Below are 12511 nucleotides of genomic sequence, written 5' to 3' on the forward strand. Positions count from 1 at the left end.
TGGAAGAATACACATTTACATTAATGAACATTGGAAAGAGTGATGCTAAAGGGGGTGGAGCACCACAGAAACTGACAGCAAAGCCTTCAAATGAGCAACAGGGGCTGAACCAAGCCAGCCAATAGCAGTTAGAAGCAAACCTCACACCCGCTCACAAATATTCTATATATCCTTATGCAGCACTTCTTCCACACCAGGCAGCTAAAGCTGTCCTTAGGCTGGATCTAAACAACACTGGTGTGGTCAGCAAAGGCAAAACAACAAAAAAAAGGGTGAGCAGGAAAAAAGGAAGGGGAGAAAAGTAGAGACAGATGCACTCAATAAATCGGGATTTATAAAGTGCAGCAAATCTTCCTTGAGAGTCTCAAGGCGCTGGCATTGCTAGCTGCTTCAAGGTGCTCTGTTCATTTGAACAGCCAGGTCTTGAGTCCTTTTCTGAATTCACGGAGCGATGCGAAGGCCCTGAGGTGCAAGTGAAGGTCCTCCCAGGCTTTGACCGCCAAGGGAGAGAAGGAGCGCCCTCTGTGGGGATTGGGGGGTCCAGGGCGTGTCTGCAAGCAGGGGAGGCTCCCCCGTTGGGGAGGAGGAGCCTCAGCACCCCGGTAGCAGCAGAAGCTGCAAAACCTTTAACAAGCAAAATGATAATAAACCCTGTTTATTATCGTTTCATTTGTTAAAGGGGCCACGGGGTGACGAGCAGTGAGGGGAGTGCACTGTGCACTCCGCTCAGTGTGCATGTATGTTTGGCTGTCTCGGGCTGGTCAAACACACATGAGCACTGTGCTCTCTCCAGCGCGGCACTGTGCGGACGGGCTGGCGAGAGCATGCACAGGCTCCCAGTCTGCCTGGGGGCTCCCTGACCGGGCGCTTCCAGCCAGAGCAGCATCAGGATTGGCCGCAGGACGGGAGAAAGAGGAGCGGTGCGGATGAGCCAGGCGACTTTAAAAAAAAAAAATTAATTACATTTTAGACACCTCCACCCCCGCGCGCTGCAGGGCCCCACCCTGCCCCTTATGAGCGAAGCGAGCCGCAACTGTCTGCGAGGAAAAGGTAGGCGGAATCGCAGGTATCTGGTTTGGTTGGTGGAAGTTCACTCGTTTGTTGATATATGCTGGTCCTTCGCCGTGCAGGGCTTTGTATGGAACCTTCCCTTGGCATCAGATTCACAAATAACCTCTCTACTGGTGGGGGGTGCGCACAAACTGTGGGATTCTGTCACGCTAGTGCAAGGGTGGAGGCATGATCTGCCTGCCGTTTGCAGACCAGTTCCGTGACGTGGGTACTGCCCAACAGGCAGCTTTTCTTATTCAGAGCAAGGACAATGAGTCATACTAGTGTTTCTCAGCGCTTTAATTGGGAGGGTGCTGTCTTGTACTGAGTGCCTGCACTTCATTCATTTGAGAGGGAGAGTACCTGCACTTCTGAGCACTGGTGCAATGCTTTCAGTGGGAGGACACCAGCACTTCTCACAGACAAGCAGGTACCCTGGAGTGGTGAGTACCTGCACTGTACTCACTTGAGAGGGCGAGTACCTGCACTTCTCAGCACTGGTGCAATGCTTTTAGTGGGAGGACACCAGCACTTCTCACAGACAAGCAGGTACCCTGGAGTGGTGAGTACCTGCACTGTACTCATTTGAGAGGGAGAATACCTGCACTTCTCAGCATTGGTGCAATGCTTTTAGTGGGAGGACACCCGCACTACTCAGAGACAAGCAGGTACTCTGGAGTGCTGAGTACCTGCACTGTACTCATTTGAGAGGGACAGTACCTGCACTTCTCAGCACTGGTGCAATGCTTTCAGTGGGAGGACACCCGCACTACTCAGAGGCAAGCAGGTACCCTGGAGTGGCGAGTACCTGCACTTTACTCATTTGAGAGGGAGAGCACCTGCACTTCTCAGCACTGGTGCAGTGCTTTTGATGGGAGGACACCCGTACTACTCAGAGACAAGCAGGTACCCTGGAGTAGTGAGTACCTGCACTGTACTCATGTGAGAGGGACAGTACCTGCACTTCTCAGCACTGGTGCAATGCTTTCAGTGGGAGGACACCCGCACTACTCAGAGGCAAGCAGGTACGTTGGAGTGGTGAGTACATGCACTGTACTCATTTGAGAGAGAGCACCTGCACTGCTCAGCATTGGTGGATTGCTTTTAAAGGGAGGACACCCGCACTACTCAGAGACAGGCAGGTACTCTGGAATGGCGAGTACCTGCACTTTACTCTTTTGAGAGGGAGAGCACCTGCACTTCTCAGCACTGGTGCAATGCTTCAAAGGGAGGACACCAACACTACTCAGAGACAAGCAGGTACTCTGGAGTGGTGAGTACCTGCACTTTACTCATTTGAGAGGAAGAGTACATTCACTTCTCAGCATTGGTGGATTGCTTTTAGTGTGAGGACACCCGTACTACTCAGAGGCAAGCAGGTACTCTGGAGTAGTGAGTACCTGCATGGTACTCATTTGAGAGGGACAGTACCTGCACTTCTCAGCATTGGCACAATGCTTTTAGAGGGACGACACCCGCACTACTCAGAGACAAGCAGGTACTCTGGAGTGGTGAGTACCTGCACTGTACTCATTTGAGAGGGAGAGTACCTTCACTTCTCAGCACTGGTGGTTTGCTTTTAGTGGGAGGACACCCGTACTACTCAGAGACAAGCAGGTACTCTGGAGTTGTGCGTACCTGCACTGTACTCATTTGAGAGGGAGAGTACCTGCACTTCTCAGCATTGGTGCAATGCTTTTAGTGGGAGGACACCCGCACTACTCAGAGGCAAGCAGGTACCCTGGAGTGGTGAGTATGTAGACTTTACTCATTTGAGAGGGAGAGTACCTGCACTTCTCAGCACTGGTGCAATGCTTTTCGTGGGAGGACACCCGCACTACTCAGAGGCAAGCCGGTACTCTGGAGTGGTGAGTACCTACACGGTACTCATTTGAGAGGGAGAGCACCTGCACTTCTCAACACTGCTGCAATGCTTTTAGTGGGAGGACAACCATACTACTCAGAGACAAGCAGGTACTCTGGAGTGGTGAGTACCTGCACTGTACTCATTTGAGAGGGAGAGTACCTGCACTTCTCAGCACTGGTGCAATGCTTTCAGTGGGAGGACACCAGCACTTCTCACAGACAAGCAGGTACCCTGGAGTGGTGAGTACCTGCACTGTACTCACTTGAGAGGGCGAGTACCTGCACTTCTCAGCACTGGTGCAATGCTTTTAGTGGGAGGACACCAGCACTTCTCACAGACAAGCAGGTACCCTGGAGTGGTGAGTACCTGCACTGTACTCATTTGAGAGGGAGAATACCTGCACTTCTCAGCATTGGTGCAATGCTTTTAGTGGGAGGACACCCGCACTACTCAGAGACAAGCAGGTACTCTGGAGTGCTGAGTACCTGCACTGTACTCATTTGAGAGGGACAGTACCTGCACTTCTCAGCACTGGTGCAATGCTTTCAGTGGGAGGACACCCGCACTACTCAGAGGCAAGCAGGTACCCTGGAGTGGCGAGTACCTGCACTTTACTCATTTGAGAGGGAGAGCACCTGCACTTCTCAGCACTGGTGCAGTGCTTTTGATGGGAGGACACCCGTACTACTCAGAGACAAGCAGGTACCCTGGAGTAGTGAGTACCTGCACTGTACTCATGTGAGAGGGACAGTACCTGCACTTCTCAGCACTGGTGCAATGCTTTCAGTGGGAGGACACCCGCACTACTCAGAGGCAAGCAGGTACGTTGGAGTGGTGAGTACATGCACTGTACTCATTTGAGAGAGAGCACCTGCACTGCTCAGCATTGGTGGATTGCTTTTAAAGGGAGGACACCCGCACTACTCAGAGACAGGCAGGTACTCTGGAATGGCGAGTACCTGCACTTTACTCTTTTGAGAGGGAGAGCACCTGCACTTCTCAGCACTGGTGCAATGCTTCAAAGGGAGGACACCAACACTACTCAGAGACAAGCAGGTACTCTGGAGTGGTGAGTACCTGCACTTTACTCATTTGAGAGGAAGAGTACCTTCACTTCTCAGCATTGGTGGATTGCTTTTAGTGTGAGGACACCCGTACTACTCAGAGGCAAGCAGGTACTCTGGAGTAGTGAGTACCTGCATGGTACTCATTTGAGAGGGACAGTACCTGCACTTCTCAGCATTGGCACAATGCTTTTAGAGGGACGACACCCGCACTACTCAGAGACAAGCAGGTACTCTGGAGTGGTGAGTACCTGCACTGTACTCATTTGAGAGGGAGAGTACCTTCACTTCTCAGCACTGGTGGTTTGCTTTTAGTGGGAGGACACCCGTACTACTCAGAGACAAGCAGGTACTCTGGAGTTGTGCGTACCTGCACTGTACTCATTTGAGAGGGAGAGTACCTGCACTTCTCAGCACTGGTGCAATGCTTTAATGGGAGGACACCCGCACTTCTCAGAGGCAAGCAGGTACTCTGGAGTAGTGAGTACCTGCACTGTACTCATTTGAGAGAGAGCACCTGCACTGCTCAGCATTGGTGCAATGCTTTTAGAGGGAGGACACCCGTACTACTCAGAGACAAGCACGTACTCTGGAGTGGTGAATACCTGCACTTTACTCATTTGAGAGGGAGAGTACCTGCACTTCTCAGCATTGGTGCAATGCTTTTAGTTGGAGGATACCTGCACTACTCAGAGACAAGCAGGTACTCTGGAGTTGTGCGTACCTGCACTGTACTCATTTGAGAGGGAGAGCACCTGCACGTCTCAGCATTGGTGGATTGCTTTTAGAGGGAGGACACCCGCACTACTCAGAGGCAAGCATGTACTCTGGAGTGGCAAGTACCTGCACTTTACTCATTTGAGAGGGAGAGTACCTACACTTCTTAGCAAGGTGCAATGCTTTTAGTGGGAGGACACCCGTACTACTCAGAGACAAGCAGGTACCCTAGACTGGAGAGTACCTGCACTTTACTCATTTGAGGGGGAGAGCACCTGCACTTCTCAGCATTGGTGGATTGCTCTTAGTGGGAGGTCCCCAGCACTTATCAGAGGCAAGCAGGTACTCTGGAGTGGTGAGTAACTAATTTGAGAGAGAGCACCTGCATTTCTCAGCACTGGTGCAATGCTTTAAAGGGAGGACACCTGCACTACTCAGAGGCAAGCAGGTACTCTGGAGTGGTGAGTACCTGCACTTTACTCATTTGAGAGGGAGAGTACCTGCACTTCTTAGCACTGGTGCAATGCTTTAAAGGGAGAACACCCGCACTACTCAGAGGCAAGCAGGTACTCTGGAGTGGCGAGTACCTGCACTTTACTCATTTGAGAGGGAGAGTACCTGCACTTCTCAGCACTGGTGCAATACTTTTAGTGGGAGGACAACCGTACTACTCAGAGACAAGCAGGTACCCTGGAGTGGCGAGTACCTGCACTGTACTCAGTTGAGAGGGAGAGTACCGGCACTTCTTAGCACTGGTGCAATGCTTTCAGTTGGAGGACACCCGCACTACTCAGAGACAAGCAGGTACTCTGGAGTGGTGAGTACCTGCACTTTACTCATTTGAGAGGGAGAGTACCTGCACTTCTCAGCATTGGTGCAATGCTTTAAAGGGAGGACACCCGCACTACTCAGAGACAAGCAGGTACTCTGGAGTGGTGAGTACCTGCACTGTACTCATTCGAGAGGGAGAGTACCTGCACTTCTCAGCATTGGTGCAATGCTTTTAGTGGGAGGACAACCATACTACTCAGAGACCAGCAGGTACCCTGGAGTGGTGAGTACCTGCACTGTACTCACTTGAGAGGGAGAGCACCTGCACTTCTCAGCATTTGTGCAATGCTTTTAGTGGGAGGACACCAGTACTTCTCAGAGACAAGCAGGTACTCTGGAGTTGTGCGTACCTGCACTTTACTCATTTGAGAGGGAGAGCACCTGCACTTCTCAGCACTGGTGCAGTGCTTTTGATGGGAGGACACCCGTACTACTCAGAGACAAGCAGGTACCCTGGAGTAGTGAGTACCTGCACTGTACTCATGTGAGAGGGACAGTACCTGCACTTCTCAGCACTGGTGCAATGCTTTCAGTGGGAGGACACCCGCACTACTCAGAGGCAAGCAGGTACGTTGGAGTGGTGAGTACATGCACTGTACTCATTTGAGAGAGAGCACCTGCACTGCTCAGCATTGGTGGATTGCTTTTAAAGGGAGGACACCCGCACTACTCAGAGACAGGCAGGTACTCTGGAATGGCGAGTACCTGCACTTTACTCTTTTGAGAGGGAGAGCACCTGCACTTCTCAGCACTGGTGCAATGCTTCAAAGGGAGGACACCAACACTACTCAGAGACAAGCAGGTACTCTGGAGTGGTGAGTACCTGCACTTTACTCATTTGAGAGGAAGAGTACCTTCACTTCTCAGCATTGGTGGATTGCTTTTAGTGTGAGGACACCTGTACTACTCAGAGGCAAGCAGGTACTCTGGAGTAGTGAGTACCTGCATGGTACTCATTTGAGAGGGACAGTACCTGCACTTCTCAGCATTGGCACAATGCTTTTAGAGGGACGACACCCGCACTACTCAGAGACAAGCAGGTACTCTGGAGTGGTGAGTACCTGCGCTGTACTCATTTGAGAGGGAGAGTACCTTCACTTCTCAGCACTGGTGGTTTGCTTTTAGTGGGAGGACACCCGTACTACTCAGAGACAAGCAGGTACTCTGGAGTTGTGCGTACCTGCACTGTACTCATTTGAGAGGGAGAGTACCTGCACTTCTCAGCATTGGTGCAATGCTTTTAGTGGGAGGACACCCGCACTACTCAGAGGCAAGCAGGTACCCTGGAGTGGTGAGTATGTAGACTTTACTCATTTGAGAGGGAGAGTACCTGCACTTCTCAGCACTGGTGCAATGCTTTTAGTGGGAGGACACCCGCACTACTCAGAGGCAAGCCGGTACTCTGGAGTGGTGAGTACCTGCACGGTACTCATTTGAGAGGGAGAGCACCTGCACTTCTCAACACTGCTGCAATGCTTTTAGTGGGAGGACAACCATACTACTCAGAGACAAGCAGGTACTCTGGAGTGGTGAGTACCTGCACTGTACTCATTTGAGAGGGAGAGTACCTGCACTTCTCAGCACTGGTGCAATGCTTTCAGTGGGAGGACACCAGCACTTCTCACAGACAAGCAGGTACCCTGGAGTGGTGAGTACCTGCACTGTACTCACTTGAGAGGGCGAGTACCTGCACTTCTCAGCACTGGTGCAATGCTTTTAGTGGGAGGACACCAGCACTTCTCACAGACAAGCAGGTACCCTGGAGTGGTGAGTACCTGCACTGTACTCATTTGAGAGGGAGAATACCTGCACTTCTCAGCATTGGTGCAATGCTTTTAGTGGGAGGACACCCGCACTACTCAGAGACAAGCAGGTACTCTGGAGTGCTGAGTACCTGCACTGTACTCATTTGAGAGGGACAGTACCTGCACTTCTCAGCACTGGTGCAATGCTTTCAGTGGGAGGACACCCGCACTACTCAGAGGCAAGCAGGTACCCTGGAGTGGCGAGTACCTGCACTTTACTCATTTGAGAGGGAGAGCACCTGCACTTCTCAGCACTGGTGCAGTGCTTTTGATGGGAGGACACCCGTACTACTCAGAGACAAGCAGGTACCCTGGAGTAGTGAGTACCTGCACTGTACTCATGTGAGAGGGACAGTACCTGCACTTCTCAGCACTGGTGCAATGCTTTCAGTGGGAGGACACCCGCACTACTCAGAGGCAAGCAGGTACGTTGGAGTGGTGAGTACATGCACTGTACTCATTTGAGAGAGAGCACCTGCACTGCTCAGCATTGGTGGATTGCTTTTAAAGGGAGGACACCCGCACTACTCAGAGACAGGCAGGTACTCTGGAATGGCGAGTACCTGCACTTTACTCTTTTGAGAGGGAGAGCACCTGCACTTCTCAGCACTGGTGCAATGCTTCAAAGGGAGGACACCAACACTACTCAGAGACAAGCAGGTACTCTGGAGTGGTGAGTACCTGCACTTTACTCATTTGAGAGGAAGAGTACCTTCACTTCTCAGCATTGGTGGATTGCTTTTAGTGTGAGGACACCCGTACTACTCAGAGGCAAGCAGGTACTCTGGAGTAGTGAGTACCTGCATGGTACTCATTTGAGAGGGACAGTACCTGCACTTCTCAGCATTGGCACAATGCTTTTAGAGGGACGACACCCGCACTACTCAGAGACAAGCAGGTACTCTGGAGTGGTGAGTACCTGCACTGTACTCATTTGAGAGGGAGAGTACCTTCACTTCTCAGCACTGGTGGTTTGCTTTTAGTGGGAGGACACCCGTACTACTCAGAGACAAGCAGGTACTCTGGAGTTGTGCGTACCTGCACTGTACTCATTTGAGAGGGAGAGTACCTGCACTTCTCAGCACTGGTGCAATGCTTTAATGGGAGGACACCCGCACTTCTCAGAGGCAAGCAGGTACTCTGGAGTAGTGAGTACCTGCACTGTACTCATTTGAGAGAGAGCACCTGCACTGCTCAGCATTGGTGCAATGCTTTTAGAGGGAGGACACCCGTACTACTCAGAGACAAGCACGTACTCTGGAGTGGTGAATACCTGCACTTTACTCATTTGAGAGGGAGAGTACCTGCACTTCTCAGCATTGGTGCAATGCTTTTAGTTGGAGGATACCTGCACTACTCAGAGACAAGCAGGTACTCTGGAGTTGTGCGTACCTGCACTGTACTCATTTGAGAGGGAGAGCACCTGCACGTCTCAGCATTGGTGGATTGCTTTTAGAGGGAGGACACCCGCACTACTCAGAGGCAAGCATGTACTCTGGAGTGGCAAGTACCTGCACTTTACTCATTTGAGAGGGAGAGTACCTACACTTCTTAGCAAGGTGCAATGCTTTTAGTGGGAGGACACCCGTACTACTCAGAGACAAGCAGGTACCCTAGACTGGTGAGTACCTGCACTTTACTCATTTGAGGGGGAGAGCACCTGCACTTCTCAGCATTGGTGGATTGCTCTTAGTGGGAGGTCCCCAGCACTTATCAGAGGCAAGCAGGTACTCTGGAGTGGTGAGTAACTAATTTGAGAGAGAGCACCTGCATTTCTCAGCACTGGTGCAATGCTTTAAAGGGAGGACACCTGCACTACTCAGAGGCAAGCAGGTACTCTGGAGTGGTGAGTACCTGCACTTTACTCATTTGAGAGGGAGAGTACCTGCACTTCTCAGCACTGGTGCAATGCTTTAAAGGGAGAACACCCGCACTACTCAGAGGCAAGCAGGTACTCTGGAGTGGCGAGTACCTGCACTTTACTCATTTGAGAGGGAGAGTACCTGCACTTCTCAGCACTGGTGCAATACTTTTAGTGGGAGGACAACCGTACTACTCAGAGACAAGCAGGTACCCTGGAGTGGCGAGTACCTGCACTGTACTCAGTTGAGAGGGAGAGTACCTGCACTTCTTAGCACTGGTGCAATGCTTTCAGTTGGAGGACACCCGCACTACTCAGAGACAAGCAGGTACTCTGGAGTGGTGAGTACCTGCACTTTACTCATTTGAGAGGGAGAGTACCTGCACTTCTCAGCATTGGTGCAATGCTTTAAAGGGAGGACACCCGCACTACTCAGAGACAAGCAGGTACTCTGGAGTGGTGAGTACCTGCACTGTACTCATTCGAGAGGGAGAGTACCTGCACTTCTCAGCATTGGTGCAATGCTTTTAGTGGGAGGACAACCATACTACTCAGAGACAAGCAGGTACCCTGGAGTGGTGAGTACCTGCACTGTACTCACTTGAGAGGGAGAGCACCTGCACTTCTCAGCATTTGTGCAATGCTTTTAGTGGGAGGACACCAGTACTTCTCAGAGACAAGCAGGTACTCTGGAGTAGTGAGTACCTGCACTTTACTCATTAGAGAGGGAGAGTACCTGCACTTCTCAGCATTGGTGCAATGCTTTTAGTGGGAGGACACCCGCACTACTCAGAGGCAAGCAGGTACCCTGGAGTGGTGAGTATGTAGACTTTACTCATTTGAGAGGGAGAGTACCTGCACTTCTCAGCACTGGTGCAATGCTTTTAGTGGGAGGACACCCGCACTACTCAGAGGCAAGCCGGTACTCTGGAGTGGTGAGTACCTGCACGGTACTCATTTGAGAGGGAGAGCACCTGCACTTCTCAACACTGCTGCAATGCTTTTAGTGGGAGGACAACCATACTACTCAGAGACAAGCAGGTACTCTGGAGTGGTGAGTACCTGCACTGTATTCACTTGAGAGGGACAGTACCTGCACTTCTCAGCACTGGTGCAATGGTTTCAGTGGGAGGACACCCGCACTACTCAGAGGCAAGCAGGTACTCTGGAGTGGTGAGTACCTGCACTGTACTCATTTGAGAGAGAGCACCTGCACTGCTCAGCATTGGTGGATTGCTTTTAAAGGGAGGACACCCACACTACTCAGAGACAAGCAGGTATTCTGGAGTGGTGAGTACCTGCACTTTACTCATTTGAGAGGGAGAGCACCTCCACTTCTCAGCACTGGTGCAATGCTTTAAAGGGAGGACACCCGCACTACTCAGAGACAAGCAGGTACTCTGGAGTGGTGAGTACCTGCACTGTACTCATTCGAGAGGGAGAGTACCTGCACTTCTCAGCATTGGTGCAATGCTTTTAGTGGGAGGACAACCATACTACTCAGAGACAAGCAGGTACCCTGGAGTGGTGAGTACCTGCACTGTACTCACTTGAGAGGGAGAGCACCTGCACTTCTCAGCATTTGTGCAATGCTTTTAGTGGGAGGACACCAGTACTTCTCAGAGACAAGCAGGTACTCTGGAGTAGTGAGTACCTGCACTTTACTCATTAGAGAGGGAGAGTACCTGCACTTCTCAGCATTGGTGCAATGCTTTTAGTGGGAGGACACCCGCACTACTCAGAGGCAAGCAGGTACCCTGGAGTGGGGAGTATGTAGACTTTACTCATTTGAGAGGGAGAGTACCTGCACTTCTCAGCACTGGTGCAATGCTTTTAGTGGGAGGACACCCGCACTACTCAGAGGCAAGCCGGTACTCTGGAGTGGTGAGTACCTGCACGGTACTCATTTGAGAGGGAGAGCACCTGCACTTCTCAACACTGCTGCAATGCTTTTAGTGGGAGGACAACCATACTACTCAGAGACAAGCAGGTACTCTGGAGCGGTGAGTACCTGCACTGTACTCACTTGAGAGGGACAGTACCTGCACTTCTCAGCACTGGTGCAATGGTTTCAGTGGGAGGACACCCGCACTACTCAGAGGCAAGCAGGTACTCTGGAGTGGTGAGTACCTGCACTGTACTCATTTGAGAGAGAGCACTTGCACTGCTCAGCATTGGTGGATTGCTTTTAAAGGGAGGACACCCACACTACTCAGAGACAAGCAGGTACTCTGGAGTGGTGAGTACCTGCACTTTACTCATTTGAGAGGGAGAGCACCTCCACTTCTCAGCACTGGTGCAATGCTTTTAGAAGGAAGACACATGCACCACTTAGAGAGAAGCAGGTACTCTGGAGTTGTGAGTACCTGCACTTTACTCATTTGAGAGGGAGAGCACCTGCACTTCTCAGAGACAAGCAGGTACTCTGGAGAGGTGAGTACGTGCACTGTACTCATTTGAGAGGGAGAGTACCTGCACTTCTCAGAGACAAGCAGGTACTCTGGAGAGGTGAGTACGTGCACTGTACTCATTTGAGAGGGAGAGTACCTGTACTTCTCAGCATTGGTGCAATGCTTTTAGAAGGAAGACACATGCACCACTCAGAGAGAAGCAGGTACTCTGGAGTTGTGAGTACCTGAACTTTACTCATTTGAGAGGGAGAGCACCTGCACTTCTCAGAGACAAGCAGGTACTCTGGAGTGGTGAGTACCTGCACTGTAATCATTTGAGAGGGAGAGTACCTGTACTTCTCAGAGACAAGCAGGTACTCTGGAGTGGTGAGTACCTGCACTGTAATCATTTGAGAGGGAGAGTACCTGTACTTCTCAGCACTGGTGCAATGCTGTAAAGGGAGGACACCCGCACCACTCAGAGGCAAGCAGGTACTCTGGAGAGGTGAGTACCTGCACTGTACTCATTTGAGAGGGAGAGTAACTGTACTTCTCAGCATTGGTGCAATGCTTTTAGAAGCAAGACACATGCACCACTCAGAGAGAAGCAGGTACTCTGGAGTTGTGAGTACCTACACTTTACTCATTTGAGAGGGAGAGCACCTGCACTTCTCAGAGACAAGCAGGTACTCTGGAGAGGTGAGTACGTGCACTGTACTCATTTGAGAGGGAGAGTACCTGCAGTTCTCAGCATTGGTGCAATGCTTTTAGAAGGAAGACACACGCACTACTCAGAGACAAGCAGGTACTCTGGAGTTGTGAGTACCTGCACTTTACTGATTTGAGAGGGAGAGCACCCGCACTTCTCAGAGACAAGCAGGTACTCTGGAGTGGTGAGTACCTGCACTGTAATCATTTGAGAGGGA

The sequence above is a fragment of the Pleurodeles waltl genome, chromosome 11 (assembly GCF_031143425.1).
Source record: "Pleurodeles waltl isolate 20211129_DDA chromosome 11, aPleWal1.hap1.20221129, whole genome shotgun sequence".
Lineage (NCBI taxonomy): Eukaryota > Metazoa > Chordata > Amphibia > Caudata > Salamandridae > Pleurodeles > Pleurodeles waltl.